Source organism: Lutra lutra, chromosome 9 (assembly GCF_902655055.1).
Source record: "Lutra lutra chromosome 9, mLutLut1.2, whole genome shotgun sequence".
In the NCBI taxonomy this organism is placed as follows: Eukaryota; Metazoa; Chordata; class Mammalia; order Carnivora; family Mustelidae; genus Lutra; species Lutra lutra.
The window spans coordinates 119,787,507-119,811,460 of NC_062286.1; the positions used below are offsets into that span (position 1 = coordinate 119,787,507).

Sequence of the window (23,954 nt, forward strand, 5' to 3'; positions counted from 1 at the left end):
AAATGACCAAAGTTTTATAATAGATCTTTTTTTTTTTTTTCCTTTAAGTTAGGCTTTATGCCCAGTGTGGGGCTTGAACTAATGACCCTGAGATCAAGACTGACATGTTCTACCAACCAAGCTAACCAGGACTCCCTAAAGCTTTATAGTAAACCTTGATATCTGGTAGGGGAAGTCCCCTCCCACCATGTTCATCTTCAAGAGTATACAATTTATGGACACCTAGGTGGCCCGGTAGGTTAGGCGTCTGTCTTTGGCTCTGGTCATGATCCCAGGTCCTGGGATAGAGTACTGTATCATGCTCCCTGCTCAGTGGGAAGACTGCTTCTCCCTCCTTGCTCTCCCCTTGCTTGTGTTCTCTCTATCTCTCTGACAAATAAATAAATAAAATCTTTAAAAAAAAAAAAAAGGGTATGCAATTGGTAAACAGTGATATACACGGAACTTAAGTATTATACAGATTAATTTTGACACATACGTACATCTATGTAACCTATACCCCAGCAAGATAAGAGAATATGTACAAAGATTATTTTTTTTATTTTTTTAAAGATTTTATTTATTTACTTGACAGAGAGCATGAGAGGGGAGAGGGTTAGAGGGAGAAGCAGACTCCCTGCTCATCAGGGAGCCTGATGTAGGACTCGATCCCAGGACTCCAGGATCATGACCTGAGCTGAAGGCAGTCACTTAACCTACTGAGCCACTTAGGCGCCCTGGATAATTTTTTTTTTTGAAGTTCTCATGGAATGGATGTATCACACAGGTTTTTCCATTTTTTCACTATTAGAACTATGATGAGTTGTTCATTCACACGGAGTTCCTATATATTTTGGATCACCCCCTTGGGGGAAAAAACCCTAGAATTTGGACTAACTGGATCAAAGGACATAAGCATTTTTTAAAAAAAGATTTCATTTATTCATTTGAAAGAGAGAAAGTGCACACAGGCAGGGACAGCAGCAGAGGGAGAGGGAGAAGCAGGCTCCCCACTGAGCAGGACCCCAGGATCATGACCTGAGCGGAAAGCAAATGCTTAACCAACTGAGCCAACCAGGTGCCCCTGGACATAAGCATTTTTCAGGCTCCTCCTGATTTTATTGCCATATTTTCTAAAAATCACCTGTGGTATCTGAGTTTATTTTACTGCATGTTTTCCAGCATTTATATTATCCTTGTTTTTGTTGTAGGTTTTTTTGGTTTGGGGGGGGGGTTTGGTTTTTTTTGTTTTTTTGTTTTGTTTTGTTTTGTTTTTTGCTAATTTAGTAGGTAAAAATGATACATTGTTGAAATGTGCATTTCTGCACCTTTGGAACAAAAGGTTCCTGCTCCAGAATGAACCTAGCCAGAACATCCCACTGAAAATTTACCAGGGTCTATCTGATTCCATGCCATATAGCCTGAGCTACTTTATTTTCCAGTTTTTTTCTTCAGAAGTGATTTCCATTCCTCTTTCTCTGTCATCCTTCTCTCCTGGAGAGAGTGTCCACCTGCCCATTGCCTTGTCAAGTCTCAAATTTCCTTGTCTACACTCCTGCTGTGATCCTTGGGGAAGCACACCACCTTTCTGAGCCTCATTTTCCTCTACTGTAAAATGGGAATAAGAATAAGAACATCACCTTAGAAGGTTAGTGCTAATCAAAAAGTATGTTACCTTCACGTGAATATAGCACTTTACAGGTGACAAAGCACTTTTAAATCCATTTTCTCAGGGTGCTGGGTGGCTCATTGGGTTAAAGCCTCTGCCTTTGGCTCAGGTCATGATCCCAGGGTTCTGGGATTAAGCACCCCCGCATCAGGCTCTCTGCTCAGCAGGGAGCCTGCTTCCTCCTCTCTCTCTGCCTGCTTCTCTGCCTACTTGTGATCTCTGTCTGTCAAATAAATAAAATCTTTAAAAAATAAAAATTAAAAAATCATTTTCTCACTTTGGAAAATTAATAACTTTTTCTATTAAACAGATAATTACGTGAAATGTAAAAAAAATAGAAAAGTATAAAAAACTCAAACTAATTCAGAGAAATGACTATTCAGAGATTATGATTTATCATTTTGATGAATTTCCTCTTGGTCTCTTTTCATTACATCTATAGGTTTTCTATATCTGAGATCATATTGTATAAACTGTCTTATACCTCTTTTAAGAATTTATTTATTCATTTGACAGAAAGATAGCAAGAGAGAGAGAGAGAGCACAAGCAGGGGGAGAGGCAGAGAGAGAGGGAAAAGCAGGATCCCCACTGAGCAGGGAGCCCTACACAGCCTAATTCCAGGACCCTGGGATCATCCCTTGAGCAGAAGGCAGATAGATGTTTAACAAACTGAGCCACCCAGGCGCCCCATACCTCTTTTTTTTTTTTTTTAATAAAGATTTTATTTTTTTGACAGACAGAGATCACAAGTAGGCAGAGTGGCAGGCAGAGAGAGAGGAGGAAGCAGGCTCCCCGCTGAGCAGAGAGCCCGATATGGGGCTCGATCCCAGGACCCTCGGACCCTGGGACCATGACCTGAGCCTAAGGCAGAGGCCTTAACCCACTGAGCCACCCAGGCGCCCCATACCTCTTTTTTTAATACCTAAAATTATTACAAGATCTAGCTTCATAATGCTCTCAATTTATGCCTGGTTGTATTCAAAGTGCTTTGTAAATAGAAGCTCATTTAATCCTCATAATATTAAGAAGTAGGTTTTCCTCATATTGCAAATGAGGAAAGTGGCACAAAAAGGTTAAGTAATTTCCCCATAGTTACACACTTAATAAGTAAAGAAACTAGAATTTCGGGGTGCCTGTGTGACTCAGTCGTCAAGCGTCTGCCTTCGGCTCAGGTCATGATCCTGGGGTCCTAGGGACTGAGCCCCTTGTCACTCCGTGGGAATCCTGCTTCTCCCTCTCCCACTTCCCCTGCTCTGTCTGTCTCTCTGTCAAAAATATCAATAAATAAAATCTTAAAAAAAAACCAACTAGAATTTCAACCCAGGTGGTCAGACTCCAAATTCTGTTCTTAACTCCTATATTATGCAGTTTCTCTTCTTGCAGAAATTCCAGCCTGTGGATGTATCACAATTTATGTAGCCAAGCATCTGTTGTTTCAGTTTCCCTGAAATAACACGTCCCACCTTTGATACATTATGGCTTCAGATAAACAAATAGAATTGCTTGCTTAAGGAATATCAAAGTTCTTTTTTTTTTTTAAAAAAGATTTGTTTATTTTGTGGGGGAAGAGCATGGAAGGGAGGGGCAGAGAGAGGAAGAGAGAAAATCTTAAGCAGACTCCCGGTTGAGTGCAGAGCCCAGACAAGGGGTTCGATCTCACAACCTGGAGATGATGACCTCAGCCAAAACCAAGACTCAGTCACTTAACTGACTGAGTCACCCGGGCACCCCAACATTTGTCAAAGTCTTGATCCAACTTGCCAAATTACCTTCAAGAAATTTGGTTCCTATTCTTGATACTCTTCAAAATTAGGTATAATTTTTCAAGTATTTTCTAATTTATTGGGTGAAAAACTTGACCATACAATCTCTAGCCTTTATCCTTTTTTAAGCATTATCACTTCTTAAATAAGCTTTTTATTTTGCACTAATTGAAGATTCTCACGTAGATGTAAGAAATAATACAGAGAGATCCCATAGTCCCTTTACACTATTTCCCCTAGTGATGACCTCTTTCAAAACTGCACAACCAGGTTGCTGATACTGATACAGTCAAGATACAAAACATTTCCATCACCACAAGAATCCCTCATGTTGCAAATCATAAGAGAATCTTAGGAAACAAACTGAGGGTTGTTGGAGGGGAGGGGGTTGGGGGACAGGGTAACTGGGTGGTGGACACTGGGGAGAGTATGTGTTGTAATGAGGACTGGGTATTATATAAGACTAATGAATCACAGACCTGTACCCCTGAAACAGTACATTATATGTTGATTAATTGAATTTATATTAAAAAAAGAATAACAGAAATTTATAATATCAAATGTCAGTTTAGTAGGGATCATGAAATAAATGTGTCATTTTTTTTTAAGATTTTATTTATTTTGGCAGAGAGAGATCACAGGCAGAGAGTCAGGCAGAGAGAGAAGGGGAAGCAGGCTCCCCGCTGAGCAGAGAGCTCAATGCGGGCTCGATCCCAGGACCCTGAGACCATGACATGAGCTGAAGGTAGAGGTTTTAACCCACTGAGCCACCCAGGTGCCCCTAAATGTGTCATTTAAAATAAAAAAAAATCCCTCATGTTGCCCTTTTTTTTTTTTAAGATTTTATTTATTTGACAGAGAGATCACAAGTAGGCAGAGAGGCAGGAAGAGAGAGAGAGGGGAGGAAGCAGGCTCCCTGCGGAGCAGAGAGCCCAACTCGGGGCTCTATCCCAGGACCCTGGGATCATGACCTGAGCTGAAGGCAGAGGGTTTAACCCACTGAGCCACCCAGGCACCCCTCATGTTGCCCTTTTATAACCACACTCACTTTACCTGGTTCTATTCCCCAACCACTAATCAATAGTCCAACTCTATAATTTTGTCATTTCAAGAATACTATATAGGGCACCTGGGTGATTCAGTTGGTTGAGCATCTGCCTTCATTTCAGGTCATGATCTCAGGGTCCTGGAATTGAGTCTGGCATCAGGCTCTCTGCTCAGCAAGGAGTCTCCTTCTCCCTCTCATTGCCTCTCTGTGTGCTTGTGCTCTCTCTCTCGCTCGCTCGCTCGCTCTCTCAAAAAAAAGAATGCTATAGGGGCACCTGGGTGGCTCAGTGGGTTAAAGCCGCTGCCTTCGGCTCAGGTCATGATCTCAGAGTCCTGGGATCGAGCCCCGCATCGGGCTCTCTGCTCTCTCGGGGAGCCTGCTTCCTCCTCTCTCTCTGCCTGCCTCTCTGCCTGCTTGTGATCTCTCTGTCAAATTAAAAAAAAAAAAAAAAAAAAAAAAAGAATGCTATATAAATGGAATCCTACACTATGTAACCTATTTGGATGGCTTCTCCCACTCAGCCTACTTCTTTGGAGATTCACCCAGGTTGCTGCATTTATCAAAGTTCGTTCTTTTTTATTGCTGAGTAGTATTCCTTTGTATGGATGCACTAATTGGTTTAACCAGTCACGGACTGAAAGACATCTGGATTGTTTCCAGTTCTTGACTATTACAAATAAAGTTACTATGACTATATATGTACAGGTTTTTTATGTGAACGTAAATTTTAATTTTTCAGGGATAAATGCTGAGAAGTAGAATTGCTGGGGGGGATCTGGCTGGCTCCGTCAGTGGAGAGCGTGACTCTTGATCTTGGAGTTGTAAGTTCAAGCCCCATACAGGGTGTGGAGAATACTTAAAATCTCTTTTTCAAAAAAGTGAAATTGCTGGGTTGTATTGGAATTGCATGTTTAATTTTTTTTTTTTTTAAGATTCCATCCATTTACTTGACAGAGATCACAAGTAGGCAGAGAGGCAGGCAGAGAAAGAGAGGGAGAAGCAGGCTCTCTGCCGAGCAGAGAGCCCGACGCAGGGGTGGATCCCAGGACCCTGGGATCATGACCTGAGCCGAAGGCAGAGGCTTAACCCATTGAGCCACCCAGGCGCCCCTGCATGTTTAATTTTTAAAGAATAAACTGCCAGACTATTTTCCAGAGGGGCTGTACCATTGTGCTATGTGTCTACCAGCAAAGTATGAATGATTATTTTTTAGATTTTATTTATTTGAGAGAGAGCACACATGAGTGGGGGGAGGAGCAGAAGGAAAGGGAGAAGCAGACTCCCCAGGGAGCAGGGAATCTGATGCAGGGCTTGATCCCAGGACTCTGAGATCATTACTTGAACCAAAAGCAGCTGCTTAACTGCTTAACTGACTGAGCCATCCATGTGCCCAAAGTACCAGTGATTTAGTTTCTCTGCGTCCTTGTGAGCATTTGGTGTTGTCACTATTTTTTATTTTAACCACTCTGATAGGCGTATAATATCTCATTGTGGTTTTAATTTGCATTTTCCTGACAGCTAATGATGTAGAACATTTTTTCATATGTATATTTGCCATTATATGTCCTCTTGGATGAAATAGCTCTTTCTTGCTTTTTGCCCATTTTCTAACTGGATTGTTTTGGGGCGGGGGGATTGTTGTTGAGTTTTACAAGTTCTTTATATATTTTAGGTAGTAGCCCTGTGTCATATATGTGGTTTACAAATATATTCTCCTGCTCTGTAGTTTCTCTTTTTATCCTCTTAAGAAGGTCTTTCACAAAGTAAAAGTTTTCAATTTTGATGCAATCCAATTTATCAATGTTTCCTTTTACAGATCATGCCTTCAGTGTCAATTCCAAGAACTCTTTGCATCAGCCCTAGAGCTCAAAGATTCTCTCCTATGATGTTTTCTAAAACTTTTGGAGTTTTATGTTTTAAATTTAAGTTATGATCCGTTTGAGTTAATGTTGGTATCAAGTGGGCAGTTTGGCTTTGGTTCTGGTTGATTTGGGGTGTATCTTTTTTGCCACTGAGTATGCAATGGGCGTTCAGCTATTCCAGCACCACTTGAAGCAGGTTACCTTTCCTCTCCTGAACTGGTTTTGCCCTTTTGTCAGAAATCAGCTGGGCCCATTGATTTCCATCTATTTCAAATCCCCTCGTCTATTTCTCCAATCCATATGTCTGTCCTTCTGCCAGTACTCCAGTCTTGATTTCTGTAGCGATGCAAGCCCTTTTTATTTTTCAAAATTGTTTTAGTTATTTTACTTTCTTTTTCTTTCCACATACATTTTAGAACAATCCTGTCCATGTCTAAAGAACTTCTTGCAAGGATGTTGGTAGGAATCACATCAAACTGTATATGGATTCAAGGAGAACTGACATCTTTCCTATGTTGATTCTTACAATCCACGGACACAGTTATGTTTCCCCCATTCATTTGTGTCTTCTTTGATTTCCTTTATCAGTATCATGCCGTTTTCAACATACAAGTCCTGTACCTGTGGTGTTAGATATACACCTAAGTATTTATTTCTTCTTTTTCTTCTATTTCTCTCTTCCTGTACCTCCTGAATGATACAACATTTTACATTTTGGTGGTCATGTGTTCATTGTTAATGTATACAAGTACAATCGAAGTGGTGTGTTTCTTTTGTGTCTTATAGATAAAAGATACCCTTGCTGAACTCACAGGTCATAGACATTTTGTGTTTGGTTTTGTTTTGTAGGTTCTTTGGAATTTTCTGTGTAGCCAATCCTGTCACCTGCACATAGGGACAGTTTTATTATTTCTTTCTGATCTGTATGCTTTTTATTTCCTTTTCTTGCATTGTTGTACTGACTAGAACTTCCAGCACTGTTGAATAAGAATGATAAGAACAGACCTCCTTGCTTTGTTTCTGAGTTTCGATAGAGAGCTTTCAGTTCAGTCTTTCCGCATTAATTAAGTTAACCATAGAATTTTTTTTTATAGATGTTCTTTATCAAGTTGAGAAAGTTCCCCTCTACTCCTATCTCCTGGTTTTTTTTTTTTAATCATGAACAGATGATGAGTTTTGTCTTGTGCTTTTACTGATATTAATTGATGTCGTGAGTTTTTTCTTCTTTAGATTGTTAACATGGTAGGTTATGTTGATTGGTTTAAAAATATTAAACCAGATTTGCACCCTTTATAAGCTCCACTTGATCTTGAAAGAATTACATGGTGTATAATTCTTTACAATTATTGTTGGATTATATTTGTTAATATTTTGTTAAGATTTTGAAAAAAAAAGGAGAATTTTGCATTTGTATTCATGAAGGATATTGAGCTGTAGTTTTCTTTCTTTGTACTGACTTCGTCTGGTTTTGGTATCAAGATAATACAGCTTCATAAAATGAATTGAGGGGTCACCTGAGTGGTTCAGTTGCTTAAGCATCCCATTCTTGGTTTTAGCTCAGGTCTTGATCTCAGGGTCATGAGATTGAGCCCCATGTTGGTCTCCATGCTAGGCAGGGAACCTACTTGGGATTCTCTCTCTCCCTCTCTTTCTGCCCCTCCTCTGCTTGTGCACTCATGTTCTCTCTCTCTCTAAGGAAAAAAAAAAGAATTAGAAAATATTCCCTTTTCTTCTATTTTCTCGAAGAGATTGGGTGGAATTGCTGTTAATTCTTTTTTAAAACTTTGATAGAATTCTCCAATGAAATGGGTCTGAAAATTTCTTTCCTGAGAGTTTTTAAATTATGAATTTAATTTCCTTAATAGTCTAGGACTATTCAAATTACCTATTTCACATTTAATGAACATGGTAGCTAGTGTTTTGGGGGGAGGGAGTGAGCCATCTTGTTGAGGATGAATTTGTGTGTGTAGAATTATTTGCAGTATTCCCTAATTATGCTCTTAATGTCTGTGTGGTCTATAGTGATATCCCTGTTTCATTCCTGATATTGGTAATTTGTGTCTTTTCTCTCTTTTTTCTTTGTCTGTCTTCCCAGAGTTTTGTCAATTTTATCAATCTTTTCAAAGAACTGGCTGTTGCTTTCATTGAATTTCTCTACTTTTCTATTTTCAACTCCCTTCTGGTCTTTATTATTTTCTTTCTCTTTTTAAAAAGATGTTATTTATTCATTTGAGAGAGAGAGAGAAAGCACAAGCAGAGGGAGCAGCAGAGGTAGAGGGAGGACCAGGCTCCCCACTGAGCAGGGACCCTGATACAGGACTCGATGGCAGGACCCTGAGATCATGACCTGAGTGGAAGGCAGGTGCTTAACCAACTGAGCGACCCAGGTGCCCCTATTTCCTTCATTCTGCTTGCTTTGGTTTATTTTGCTCTGCTTTTTTTTTTAATATTTTTGAGGTGGGAGCTTTGATGATTGACTTGAGACATTTCTTCTTTTCAATACATGCATTTAGTCCTATGAATTTCCCTCTTAGCGCTGCTTTAGCACAAGTTTTAATATGTTATGCTTTTATTTACATTCAATTCTGTGTTTTTTTCATAATTTCGCTTGAGACTTCCTCTTTGACATGAGAACTATTTCAACATCTGTTATTTACTTTCTAAGTGTTTGGAAATCTTCACATTATCCTTCTATTATTGATTTCTAAGTTTGACTCTATTGTGATCAGAGAACACATTCTGTAGGATTTCAATTACTTTAAATGTCTTAAGATTTATTTTATTTCGTGAGCAAGGATGTGGTCAATCGTGGTGTCCTTTGGGCCCTGGAAGCCAGTGTGTGTTCTGTGGCTACATGCACTATTCTGAGTGTGTCAAGTAGATTCCGTGGTTGGTGATATTGTTGAGGTCTTCTGTGTCCTTGCTGATTTTCTGTCCACTTGTTCTATCAGTTGTTGAGAGGTATCTTAAAATCTTTCAACTGTAATTATGGATTTGTCTACCTCTCCTTTCAGTTCTACCAGTTTTGTTTTTGCAAATTTTGGACCTCTGTTGTGTTCTGCATATGCACTTGGGATTGCTTTGTCATCCTGGTGGATTGACCCTTTCATCATTCCGTAGTGGGAAAAAATATATGTTAAAAAAAAAAATCAAGGAGAGGGGGGATTCTTTATTAGTGGCACCTGGGGGTGGACACTAGGCTCCTGGTATGGTTTATGGCTGGGGGACGGGGATGATCAATTTTCTTTTTACATTTAGTATCAGATTGATAAAAATTTAAAAGTGTGATAAATGCTCGTTATCTGTTGGTGAGGCAATGGGGAAGCAGGCCTCTCATACGTCATACATTGGCCCAACTTTTTTTTTTTTTTAAGATTTTATTTATTTATTTGACAGAGAGAGACAGCAAGATAGTCAACAGAAGCAGGGGAGTGGAGAGGGAGAAGCAGGCTTCCTGCTGAGCAGGGAGCCCGAAGCAGGGTTTGATCCCAGGACCCTGGGATCATGACCCGAGCCAAAGGCAGCCACCCAGTGACTAAGCCACCCAAGGGCCCCTGACCCAACTTTAAAGGGGAACATTCCAGGAACAAGATCACAAACTCACATGCCCTTTGACCAAACAGTTCTGCTTCTTAGGAATTTATCTCAAAGACGTAAGCACGTGTGAGCAAATGACACCAAGAGCAAAAGATTGCAAACAGTCGAAATGTCCTTCTGTAGACTTGCTAAATAAATAAAGGTCCTGTCCAAATGGTGGATTACTGAAGTGCCACCACTTCTTAAAAAGGAAGGCGTTTATCTATTGTTACAGAATGTTCCATCATCAAGATAAAATGTTAAGTGAAGATAAAGAAAGCATGGTGCAGGACAGTGTGTCCAGTATGTCATTATTTGTCTAAGAGGGAAAAAAACCACAAACAAGTATTTGCCTATATACGTTAAAAAAAAAAATCAGGCTGAATGCACAAGTGCTTCCTAGAGGGTCACCCACTCATGTGCACTCTGCTCAAGGCCACAGTGGACAAACTATTGTCAGATGGGCCTTCTCCCCCCACCCCCCCAGGCTCCAGCCTAGGGCTCTGCAGAGGCTGCGGGGCCACCCTAAATAATAGGCAGAGACAGGCCGGTCCCTGTGGCCAGCCACATTGTCTGCCCTTTGAACCTACCCTTTGGGTGTTTGCTTTTGCAGTCACTTAGGCCTCCAGCTTGGAAAGTGGAGAGGGGTGGAGACAGAAGGAGCCCTCCCATTGGCCAGAGGGCCCTCTGGTTTGCCCAAGCTCCAGGGACCAGCACTTAGATTGTGAATTAATTGGGAGGCTGCCAGATGGGGGATTGGGGTCCAGATCCTGAGGATGCCTGTCAATGAGGATGAGATGGAATAATGCAGCTCTGAGGAGACCCTGTCACTGCTCCACGCCTATCGGGGTGTCTCCCCACCTTCCCAACTCCTTCCCAACTCCTTCCACAACCTCCTTCCAAGCCCTTTCAGATTTGTACTTGTCCCTCGGGTGGGCCTTGATGTCCCTGCTGGGTATTGGGTACAGAAGTGGGGGATTTCTTGGAGAGTTTGGAATAGAACTCCCCCAGACCCCCTCAATCTTCTCGTCCTAGACTGCCGCATCAGGGGTGGTGAGGGGGTCTATGAGAGTCCCAGGAGCTGGCTGTCCCCACCTGCAGACACGCTTCTCCCCTTGGAGGAGCCCTCAGACTCAAATGGGGGTGTATGCTACTAGGTATCATTATGTCAAAATCATCCCATCATGTGTCTGACTGTCCCACTGCTTCTAGAGGGGTCACGAATGTATCTGATTTTGCCCACCACTGTGTTCCCAACGTCCAGCTCAGTGTCTGGCACACAGAAGGCACCCAGTATTTGTGGAATGAATTAACGCTCTCAGATGTAGGTCCCAGAACCCAGCTTGTGGTGTCTCTTGGCTTCAGCCCACAGACCTGGCTATCCTTGATTGGGGGGCGGGGTGGACCAGGAACTCTGCAAATCCAGGTCTCGAATGTCCCTGGTTGAAGCGGGAGCCTTCCCCTGAGGGGGGCTGGATGTTTTCTTGGGTCAAGAAACGTTTTCTTGACAGCTGAGTAAGAAAACATTTCTTGATCCAAGAAAACATCCAGCCATCAAAAAGAATGCATTCTTGGGGCGCCTGAGTGGCTCAGTCATTAAGCATCTGCCCTCTACTCAGATCATGATCCCAGGATCCTGGGATGGAACCACATTGGCTCCCTGCTCAGCAGGAGGCCTGCTTCTCCCTCTCCCACTCCCCCTGCTTGTGTTCCTTCTTTCACTGTGTTTCTCTCTGTCAAATAAATAAAATCTTAAAAAAAAAAAATGCAATCTTGCCATTTGCAATGACATGGATGGAACTAGAGGGTATTATAAGCAAAATAAGTCAGAGGAGGATAAAAAGTATATGATTTTCACTCCTATGTGGAATTTAAGAAACAAAACAGATAAACATAGGGGAAGGGAAGGAAAAATGAAGTAAGATGAAAACAGAGAGGGACGCAAACCATAAGAAACTCAACTATGGGAAGCAAACTGAGGGTTGCTGGAGGGGAGGCGGGTGAAGGGATGAGGTAACCAGCTAATGGTCATTAAGGAGGGCTCTCGAAGTAATGAGCCCTGCGTGATGTATACTACTCATGACTCACTGAATTCCACCTCTGAAACTAATAATATAGTATATGTTAGTTAAATTGAACTTAAATTTAAAAATTTTTTAAAAACATTTTCTTGACTAGAAAATGACTAAATATTTTTTCTTGACTAAAAAAAAATTTTTTTTAAATGTTTTCTTGACTCTAACATATACTAGAGTCTGGGCTTCCACGATCCTTTTATTCCAGCATTTACTGAGAACCTAGTCCAGGTATCCTAGGAATCCAATGGTCTGGGATGCTGCCACTCCCTTTCATTTCTCAGATGAGTCCTTCCCTCCTGAAGAGATAGACATTGTCTAAATAATCACACAGAAGAATGCAAAATGAATACGGTTTGCTCTGAGAACTTGTGACGGCGGCCTGGCTCAGTCGGCATCCTAAAGAGCGATCTGAGGAAGGAGGAGTCCAGCAGACAAAAGGGGGCGGGGAGGGGCAGCTTAAGCTACCCAGAAGTAGAAATCCCCTCCTCCCAGCTGCCCCTTTGCGGGCAGTCCTGACAGCATCTGCCTCCTATGAGGTCAGTGACTAGTCTGAGGGAGCCAACCTTTACCCCATACTTCCAGGAGAGGGCACCCTGTTCCTAGCTTTGGCTTCTGCCTCCCTCAGTCCGGTGATATCATAAACCTCCCAGCTGCCCTAGGAGGCAAAATACAGGGTATTGTAGGAGAAACTAAGGCTCAGAGAATTTTGACGGATATGGTTCGTAGTCTGTTGACATGTTTTGAGCGTTTTTAGCCTTTGGAACTATCTGCTGTGGAGGTCGATAGTGACATTCAGTATAATAATACTGGCTGACATTTGATAACTACTTCCTATGCCCCACCCTACAGGTTAGATGCGCAATCGTACCTATATTACAGATGAAAAAAACTGAGGCTTATAGTGGTCACCTGGCCCAAAATTAGAAGCACTGATGACATCTGACTCTTGGACCCCTGCTGGTAAGCCCTGTGCTATTCTGTTTTCCCATGATGCTCTTCCTGATTTACCCCTCCTCCCCTCCACATCCTGGGCGTGCCAGATACTAGAGGTGAAGACACAAAGAGGAACCACACAAAGACCCTTTCCCCTGGAGCTCCATCTTAGTGACCGTGTGTGTTTACACATAAATGCAACCATATAAACCCTCACACCCATATTCTTTCACATATATACGTTTTTCCCACCATCACACACAGATACACTCCCCCCCACACACATATTCTCACTCATTCACAGGCACACACATTCACACACTGTCACATACTCACATATATTCAGACACACATTTACACACAGTTAAGAGTTAGACAAGGATGGGCCCTTGACCTGTGTTTTAACTGCCAGAGCCCTGGGGCCCAAGGTTCAATCAGTGATCTGGGAGCTGCCTGTGACACCCCTCCCTTCCTCTTCCCTTCCCTTTATTCCAGAAACACTACTGGCCCCCCACCCAAGGGCAGACTACTGGGGAACACGGATGACTCAGGCCTGGCTCCTGCCCTTCAGAAACTTCCTAGCTCGGGGTCCAAAGACTCACCAAGAACCACCACATAGACCATCAATGTCCAGGCACATCTGAGCAAAGAGTCCAGGGGGGAGGGAAGCAATGATGCACCAGCCTGGGGGCTGTGGAGGTTTCTCAGAGGCAGCTGTGCCCACCTGGGTCTAGAAAGAGCCAGGCAGAGAAGGCAGAAAGAGACCTGCTCCAGCATGGAAACATTAGCAAAGTCATGACAGAGTAAAAGAGTGGGGGAAACAGCAGCTGACATCATGAACTCTTTCAAACCTTCCATGTCGATGATCCTGTTTAACCCCCTCAACAATCCTATGGGATAACAATCATTATTAACTGCATTTTATAGATAAGAAAACTGGGTCAGGGGCGCTTGGGTGGCTCGGTGGGTTAGGGCCTCTGCCTTTGGCTCGGGTCATGATCCCGAGTCCTGGGATCGAGCCCAACGTCGGGCTTTCTGCTCGGCAGGGAGCCTGCTTCCTCCTCTCTCTCTGCCTGCCTCTCTGCCTACTTGTGATCTCTGTCTGTCGAATAAATAAATAAATAAATAAATCTTAAAAAACAAAAACAAAAACAAAAAAAAAAAAACTAAGGGTCAGGAAAACCCGCTGGTAAAGCTGCAGAGCCAGGATCTGAACCCATTTCCACCCAGCCCCAAGGTGCAGACTCACGGTGCCAGGGTTCTGCTGCTTTGGCTGTGATCACTTCTGCTTCCCACACATAGACGCCTTTCCTCTCTCTCCTCTGCCACTGAAGGGGGCCCTGACAGGTGCAACAATATAGTGTCCCCCTCCCCACATCCTTCAAAATTCATCTAAGTATCCTGGTGCCTCCCGCCCAAGAAGAACTTTCTGGTAGTGTGCCCTTAGAAACCACACTGTGTTGTTTTGGTTTTGGCAAACAGCTTTGTAAAGTGTGTTATAACCACCCCCCCCCCAAAGTATAAAGTCTGAATTAGTTGCCAAATTTTTTTAAAAATGGGAGAGTTCCCATGGAAATCCATATTTCTAGGTTCTCTTGAAAAATGATCAGGTCTGGCAAGTGAGCGTTATGTTGTCCTAAAGCCATGGGTGGGCAAGCTGGGTGTTAACTGCCCTCTTTAGATGGTGTTTAAGTTCTCCAGGCCAACATCCATCCCCGGCCCTGGTCCACTTCAGTTGTTCTGACAGTCTGGTGTCTGGCTCACTTTTCTCAACGATCCAGGATCTCAACGATCCCTGGTTGCCAGTCTCATTGGCACAGTGGCCAATGAGTTGTTTGCCCCTACGCTAGATGTCCCCGCATTGCAAGACTTCCTGTGTGGCTTATAATGTACCTATCTTCCAGTTGCCCCCGGGATCCGAAAATGCAAGCATTAAAAATAACCCCTTAGGAGTGCCTGGCTGGCACAGTCAGTAGAGCGCGCGATTCTTTATCTCGGAGTTGTGAGTTCAAGCCCCAAATTGGGTGTGCAGATTACTTAATAAAATCTATATAAAAAATAATAATAACCCCTGAAACTCAAGCTTCCTTGGGCCTTGGATCCTTGTAGCCTCCCTTTGATGTGGACAGAGCTGGAATTATTACACATTTGACAGAAGAGTAAACAGGGATAAGGTCTTGCCAGAAGCATCCCGGAGTCAGCAAGGGACAAAAGCCTGGGGCTTTAAAGCTCCTGGCCAGATAGGCAGTTTGACGCAGCAGCGGTCCTGTGGTGTGAAGATCAGATGATAAGGATTGTGCTCTGAGATCCTGGCTCCTGGGGGTGGAAGAGGAGGGTCCAGAGGGAGGACAGAGAGCTTGGCACCCCTGCCCCATGGTGCTCTGAAGCTAAATGTTTGTCAGTCTCTACCGCTGTATAGCAACCCTCCCATGCTTAGTGGCATGTAACAACAGTAATCATTACTACTGCCTTTTGGTTTGGGGGTTAATGGAGCTTAGCTGGGCAGTTCTTGGTCTTGGTTTCTTTCGCAGTTTCGGTTAGGTAGTGGCTGGACTGGTGTCGTCTTAAAGGCTTCCTCACACACATGGCTGCCAGTTGGTGCGGGCTGTCAGCTGGGACCTCGGTGAGGCTGTCCGGAGGAAACCTGCAGGTGGTCTCCCCGTTGTGGCCTGGGCTTCCTCTTAGCATGGTAGCTGGGCTCCCCAGGGGAGTGTCCCAAGAGAGAACCAGGCAGGATGGGTGTTACCTTTTATTTTTCTTAACTGTTTCTTTTTGTGTTGTTTTTTTAATAGATTTTATCCATTTATTTGAAAGAGAGAGGACAAGCAGTGGGGCAGGGGCAGAGGGGAAATGAGACACAGACTGATCCCTGACTTACTTTTCTCACCAGCCCAGGATCATCCCAGTGAAACTCCCCACTGAGCAGGGAGCACAACATGGGGCTCAATCCCAGGATCCCAAGATCATGACCTGAACCGAAGGCAGTCACCCAACTGACTGAGCCACCCAAGCACCCTTTTTAAACTATTCTTTTTTTTTTTAATTTTATTTATTTATTTTACAGACAGAGATCACAAGTAGGCAGAGAGGCAGGCAGAGAGAGAGAGAGAGAAGCAGGCTCCCTGCCGAGCAGAGAGCCCGATGCGGGACTCGATCCCAGGACCCTGAGATCATGACCTGAGCCGCGGCCCAACCCACTGAGCCACCCAGGCGCCCTTAAACTATTCTTTTTAAAAAAAATTTTTTTTTCTAGCTTTATGGAGGTGTAATTGACATACAACATTGTGTAAAGTGTACAGGGGTACCTGGGTGGCTCAGTTGGTTAAGCATTTGCCTTAAGCTTCTCCCTCTCCCTCCTTCTCCCTCTCCCTCTGCCTGCCACTTCCCCTACTTATGCGCTCTCCCTCTCTGTCAAATAACTAAATAAAATCTTTAAAAAAAATAAAATGTACAATGTGATGATTTGACAATCATATGTATTATGAAAATCTGAACACAATAAAGTTAGGTAACTGTATAGCTATCATTCACCTCACATAATTATCAGTAATTTTTTTCTTGTGGTGGTAATGGTGGTGATGAGAACCTTTAAGATCTACTCTCTTAGCAACTTGTAAGTATACCATATAGTACTGCTAACTATAGTCACCATCTTTTTTTAAAGTTCTTTTTATTTATTTGTCAGAGAGAGACACAGCAGGAGAGGGAACGCAAACAGGGAGATTGGGGGAGGGAGAAACAGGCTTCCCGTTGAGCAGGGAGCCCGATGCTGGGCTCAGTCCCAGGACCCTGGGATCATGACCTGAGCTGAAGGCAGACGCTTAACGACTGAGCCCCCCAGACGCCCCTACAATCACCATCTTGTAATACATTCCACAACTTATTCATCTTCTAACTGGAAGTTTATGCCCTCTGACCAACATCTCCCCATTTCCCCCACTCCCAGCCCCTGGCAACCACTGTTCTATTCTCTGTTTCTGAGTTTGGCTTTTTGAGATTCCACGTACAAATAAGACCTGCAGTATTTACCTTTCTTTGTCTGACTTACTTCACTTACAATGCCCTCAACTCGGTCCATGTTGTCCCAAATGGCAGGATTTCCTTCTTTTCTTTTTTCCAAAGATTTATTTATTTTAGAAAGACAGAGAGAAAGAGCCCATGAGTGGGAAGAGAGACAGAGGGAGAGGAAGAGAGAGAATCCCAAGCAGGCTCCCTGCCTAGCACAGAGCCTGATGCAGGGCTCCAGCTCACAACCCTGAGGTCATGACCTGAGCTGAAACCAAGAGTCAGACACCTAACTGAATGAGCCACCCAGGCGCCCTAGGATTTCCTTCTTTTTATGACTGGATAATGTTCCATTGTGTGGGGAAAAGTGACATATTTTTTCTTTATCCACTCATCCATTGATGGACAGTCAGGTGTTTCCATGTCTTGGCCATTTTTTGGTATCACCTCTTAGGATCTAGCCTTGGAATTGATATTGACATCACTTCCACCATACTGTTATTTGAAGCAGTCACAGAGATCCACTCAAGTTCAAGAGAAGGGGCCATAGATTCTACTGTTCAATTGGAGAGTGACAAGTCTCTAGAAGAGCATGAGGGATGGGAGCTATTGATGTGGTCATTTTTTTAAAAATATGCTCTACCACACCCAATAAGGAAGTGGGGAGCTCTGGAGTCAGATGCCTGGGTTAGAATCCAAGCAGTACCCTGAGTACTCTGAGTTTCATTTCCTCATCTATAAAATGAAACTAAAAATAACACCTGTTTCGTGTGATTTCTCTGAGGACTGTATGAGTCAAGGTCCCAAAGGTCCAAAGGCCAGGTACCTGGCACATGGCCAATGTTCAGTCGCTATCACTGTCATCATGCCAAGCTCTGATGAGTGGGGGTCACCACCCAGGCCATTGCCTGTTTATATGTGTATGAGGAAACCTGGAGGTATGTTCAAGGATGAATGTGTGTGCATGGACCCACATGCCCAGAGGAGCTGAATGAGTGTGTACATGTGTCAGTATGAGGACTTACCTAGGTAGGACCTTGAGTGCAGGCCTGCCCATGCACATGGGCACCTGCAGGACTATGGGAGTGTGTGAGTGTGTGAGACTGGGGAGTGAGAATGACTGAGGGTGAGTGTGTGTTCACAGCTGCACACAATTAGTAATGGATGGGAGCAGATGGGGCTGTGAAGATCCATGAGAGTGTGGGATATGGCCAAGTGTGTGTGTTAGATCGTGTGTGCCTATGTACGTGAGCCTGGGTGTTTTCTGAATGGTATCTGTCCGTGCTTGATGCTTGGGAAAAAATGAGAAGATGTAGAAAAAAGAATGTTTTCAAACCTTCCCAAGGATGTTTGAATCAAATGAACCCTTGGGGACTGTGACCAGCTGGAAAGACTAGGCAAGCCAGGTGGAGAGGGGTGGAGAAAGGCTTTTCTGAGGTTCCTAATCACACTTGGGCTGAGAACCAGGGACCTGTTAGGGCCAACAGCTTCCCCCACATAGTTGTCTCTTCAGCTTGGATGACAGATTCACACCTGGGCCCTCTTCCTCTTCATTCCCACCACTATTAGTAGATCATTTGTTCATTCATTCAAAACATTTTTTTTAGTCAACTAGTTTATTCTCTTTTTTTGTTTTAATTTTAATTCTAGTTAATTAATTCTAATTAATTAATTTTAATTTGTACGTTAGTTAACATACAAATGTATGAAGCACTTCATGAATTTGCTTGTCAACCTTGCAGGGGCCATGCTAATCTTCTCCATATTATTCCAGTTTTAGTCTATGTGCTGTCAGAGCGAGCTAGTCATTTAGATTTTTATTGGATACCAGGGCACCTGGGTGGCTCAGTCATTAACCATCTGCCTTCGGCTCAAGTCATGATCCCAGAGTCCTGGGATTGAGCCCCGCATCGGGCTCCCTGCTCTGTGGGAAGCCTGCTTCTCCCTCTCCCACTCCCCTTGCTTGTGTTCCCTCTCTTGCTGTCTCTCTCTTTCAAATTAATAAATAAAACCTTTTATTTATTAATTTTATTTATTTATTTGACAGAGAGAGATCATAAGCAGGCAGAGAGGCAGGCAGAGAGAGAGGAAGGGAAGCAGGCTCCCTGCTGAGCAGAGAGCTTGATGTGGGGCTCGATCCCAGGACCCTGAGATCATGACCTGAGCCGAAGGCAGAGGCTTTAACCCACTGAGCCACCCAGGTGCCCCAAAAATCTTTTTTTTTTATGTTCAAACATTTACTGAATATTTATTGTAGACCAGGAACTTTGCTAGAGGCTGGGGATAAAGCCCTTGTCCTAGAGAAGCCAGTGTCTTAGTTGGAGGGGATATTATATATATAAACACATATATCATGGACAAATGTCACATGAAGTGGTGGTGAAGGCCATAAAAAAAAGCAGAGAGATTGGGGTGACTTGGGAGGTAGAAGATCTAGAGAGAAAAATCAGGGAGGCCTGTTTGGGGAGCAGAGAACTGAGTGTCAAGGGGAAGACAAATATTTTAGACAAAGAAAACAGCAAACACTAAGACTTTAGGTAAGAATGCATCTGGTGCATTCCAGGAATGACGAGGAGACCGGTGAGGCTGCAGTGAAATGAACTAGGAGCAGAGGGCAGGAAATTGGGTCATAAAGCTGCCAGGAGATGAAGAATCATGAGCTTCAGCAGGGAAGGCGGACTCTCTCTCCTTCCTTTCCATTGCCTTCTCCACCACCCTTGCGTGTTCCTTTCCTGCAGCTGCTGTGTCAGCTTACCGTGGACTGGTGGTATAAAACAAATGAAATTTTTTCTCGCAGAGTTATGGAGACCAGAGTCCAAAATCAAGGTGTCAGCCGGGCCACACTCCCTCTGAAAGCTCTAGGAGAGAGAATGCTTTCTTGCTTCTTCTGGATTCTGGTGGCTCTTTGGAGTTCGCTGGTTTATGGCCACATCCCGCCAATCTGTCTCCATCTTCCCATAGCCTCCTCTTCTCCCTCTGTCTCTTCCGTCTTCTTTTCTCTTCTGAGGATTCTTATCATTGGGTTTAGGATTCAGGGTCCATCCAGATAAACTCATCACGAGATCCTTAATTGAATTGCACCTGCGATTTACAGGTTCTGGAGCGAGGACATAGGTATATCTTTTGAGGGGCCACTGTTCAACCCACTGCACTTCATTTTTCTAGGATCTAAGGCAGATCAAGTGGAGCCTCTGTGGATTTCAGTTTCCACCTTTATAGAAGAGGACAATGGCATGGATTCCTAAGGTTGTCAAGAGGGAAAGTTGAAGTCATGAATAAAAAGGTGCCCCAGATATGTAGGTGCTCCATATTGCATTGTTACTATTGGGGGGGTGTCCCCATGAAATTAGTCACTTTATCAAGTTTCTTGAGCTCCTATTGAGTGTAGAGCCTCTGCTAGGCACCATGGGAGTTGAAAAGCAAGGGGCAGGCCCAACATCAGGTCCCCCTCCCAACGCTGCTCTGGTTGGCAAAAAGTACCCGCCACCCTCACCTTTTGTGATGGTTAATTTTATGTGCCAACTTGATTGGGCCACAGGGTGTCCAAATTAAACATTCTTTCTGGGTGTCTCTGTGTGTTTCCAGATGAGAGTAGCATTTGAATCAGTGGACTCGGTAAAGGACATTGTCTTCCCCAATTTGAGTAGGCATCATGCAATTCACTGAGGGCCTGAATGGAACAAAAGGTGGAGGATGGAAGGCTTTATTCCCTTCCCGACAGCTTGTTTGAGCTGGACATTGATCTTCTCCTGCCCTTGGACAGAATTACACCACCAGTTTTCCTGGGTCTCCAGCTCGAGGATGGTAGATCATGAGACTTCGTCCCTGTAATCATGTGAGTCAATTCCTCAAGTAAATTTCTCTCTCTCTTTTTTAACATGGATGAATCTCAGTACTAAATTGAGTGAAAGAAGCCAAACCAAAAAAGAGTACGTGCTGCATAACTCCACTTGTATGAAGTTCAAGAACAAGCAAAACTAATGTACGTTTGTAGAAATTAGGACGGTTGTTACTTTGGCAGAGGGACTGGGGACTCTTAACTGGGAAGGGACATGAAGGAGTCATCTAGTGGTCTGAAAACAGTCTGGGTAGAGGTTACATGGTTTTGAACAAAAGTAAAAATGCATGAAGCTGGACACTTAGGACAGGTGCATTTTATTTACTTAAATGTACTGTGTTATATCTCCATCACAACATTAATAAGTCTGCCAAAACCAAATGCTGACAACAGTGAGGAGTACTAGGACTTCTCATGCTTTGTTAGTAGGGGAAAAGTAGATACACATAACCTCTTGGGGAGCCAATTAGCAGTAACTTGCCAAGTTGAAGCTGTGCATGCCCACCAATTCCATTCCTAAGTCTATACCTGAGAGAATATCACACATGTGCTCAAGAAGATGTGTACAACATTGTTTATTGCATCATTGTTTGCAGATGTGATATATTAGACACAACCTGAAGGTCCATCAACAGGATAATAAGATGTGCTATACTCGTGTAATGTAATTACACATACCAGATGGGTTAGAGAGAAGAGGTAGAGAATCATAGGTGGTAGATCTAGAAGGGCCTCAAAGATCAAGCCCATGCTCTATTTTAGCCATAATGAAAACTGAAGCCTAGAGAGGCTGACTGATTTGTCCAGGGTCACACAGCAAGTTAATGAACAAGTCAGGTGAGGCTTAGGTTTTCTTACTCCCAAGCCAGTTCTCATCCTTAGGGATAGAAAAGGAAATTTGTTATAATCACTGTTCAGGGAGCTTTCCTGGGGGCAGGAGGCAGCTCCACACATGGGGAAGTAAACACAATCATGTTTTGGGTATGGGGACCCTCTCCCACAGAGATATCCTATGGCCAGCTGCCCCATCACAAATCTTGTGATACCTTCACCACCTTCTTGAGACCAGGCCAGGATTACTCAGGGACCCTTAGCAGGTGCAGCCACCAAAGGGAGTTGGGGGAGAATGAAGATATGGATGCCAGGCTCTTCCTTGAGTACTCTCATCCCATCAGGATCTAAACTCAGTTCCCACCCTGGGCCCCTCCCTGCCCACAGCACTCCCCCACTCAGCCATTCCATCACTCCTTGCTGCCTCAGGCTTCCCTATCCCTGGTCCCGCCTACATGGGTGCTTGTCTTAGATGTTTCCTCTGTGGCTTCAGAACCTCTTTTCTATACAAAGCACACTTCTTGACCTTCCCATAATGTTTCCTTTCAGGGCTACTGTACTAGAGTAAATGGGGAGGGGGCTGATTTGAGGTTGACTTTAGTTGGAGGAAGGATACTTTGTAAAATTTGCCCTGAAAGATAGACTGATCTTTACAGAGGTCCTTATGGCAGCCTTGTTTCCCCTCCTGAGCCTTCGGGAAGGGTACCATGTCCCCAAGGGTCCTGTCAAGCAAAGGTCTCTCATTTCCTGTCAGCTCCATGCATCTCAGAACCTTCTCCATTCCCAAATGCTCCTTGCACATTGTTGCCAGTTGAACTGCCTGAGCCTCTCTTTGCTCAGATGCAGAGTGGAGATAGTAAAAGTATTGCCAAAGAATGCTCTTGGTCGCAAGTCATAGAAAACCGGACCAATAGAAGGTTAGGGGACTTTGTTTTACATTAAGTCTCAACACAGGGAGCTGCTTGGGTTGTTTCACTGGCTTAATGATGTCATGGCCAGGGTCTCTGTGATTCTGTTTGCCTTTTTGTCGTGTTGTAGCCTCATGGAATATATTGTTCCATGGATGACATCAGGTCCATGTGCCAGGTAGAAAAAGAAAGTAAAGTAAAGGAATGAAGGGAGAGCAACTCTTCTTAAAAAGTCTACGTATTGGGGCGCCTGGGTGGCTCAGTGGGTTAAGCCGCTGCCTTCGGCTCAGGTCATGATCCCAGGTCCTGGGTTCAAGCCCCACATCGGGCTTTCTGCTCAGCAGGGAGCCTGCTTCCTCCTCTCTCTCTGCCTGCCTCTCTGCCTGCTTGTGATTTCTCTCTGTCAAATAAATAAATAAAAATAAAAAAAAAAAGTCTACGTATTACCAGAAATTTTACCCAGTGGGCATTCTCTTCTGTCTCATTGGCCAGAATTGTACACAGCACTCCCCTTAGCTAGAAGGTAGCTAGAGAGGAGAATATTGATGAGGTCAGTCACTAATTAATAGTATCCACACACACAAATCCACCTCTCGGGGTGATATGAGGATGACAAGAGCATAGTGCCATCAGAATAGTGAGAATGTAAAAGGCTGACGATATCAAGTGTTGATGAGAATGTGGAGCAACTAGAACGCTCATACATTATTGGTAAGAGAATAAGTTGGTACAACCCCTTTGGAAACTATTTGGCATTACATACTAGAGCTAAATCTGTATCTCTCTTATGATTCAGCAACACCCCTAGGTTTATATGTCCAAGAAGAGTAAACAAATACATCCAAAAAACATGTGCTTGTGTGATCATGGCAGTCTTCTCTGAAAACAATCCTGATGCCCATCAACAGCAGAACAGGTCAACTTTGGACTATTTGTACAATGGGACCCTGCATAACAGAAGGAGGAGGGGGAAGGAAGAGGAGGAGAGGAAGAAACACACACATGCAAAGGTGGGATTCAATCCCAGGTGGGGTGACTCCAAATGCTGTGCTTCTTAGAGGAAACAGGATCTCCAACGGGTGGGAAGGTAAATTAGAAAAGCCTTCTTTTTATGTATTACGTACATACGTATGTATGTATTTGACAGAGAGAGAGAGAGAGAGCGCCTGTGCACACAAGCAGGGGGAGAGGCAGAGAGAGAGGGGGAAGCAGGCTCCCTGTTGAGCAAAGAGCCAGATGTGGAGCTCGATCCCAGGGCTCTGGGATCATGACCTGAGCTGAAGGCAGACACTTAACAGCTGAACCACCCAGGTGCCCCTAGAAAAGCCTTCTTGAGGGAGGTTTGGCAGTATTGTTGCTAAAAATGTAATGGCCTTTGACTCAGCAAGGTCACCATCACAACCGACCCTATGAAACATATCCTTGTGGACAGAAAGAAGCATGTGTGAGGATGTTCTCTTCAG

At 43.8% G+C, this 23,954-nt stretch overlaps 1 pseudogene; it reads right to left on the reverse strand.

The window, feature by feature from the left end:
- Nucleotides 1-18,613: 18,613 nt before the first annotated feature.
- On the reverse strand, nt 18,614-18,714 carry LOC125110150 (uncharacterized; annotated as a pseudogene).
- Between the last annotated feature and the right edge of the window lie 5,240 nt (nt 18,715-23,954).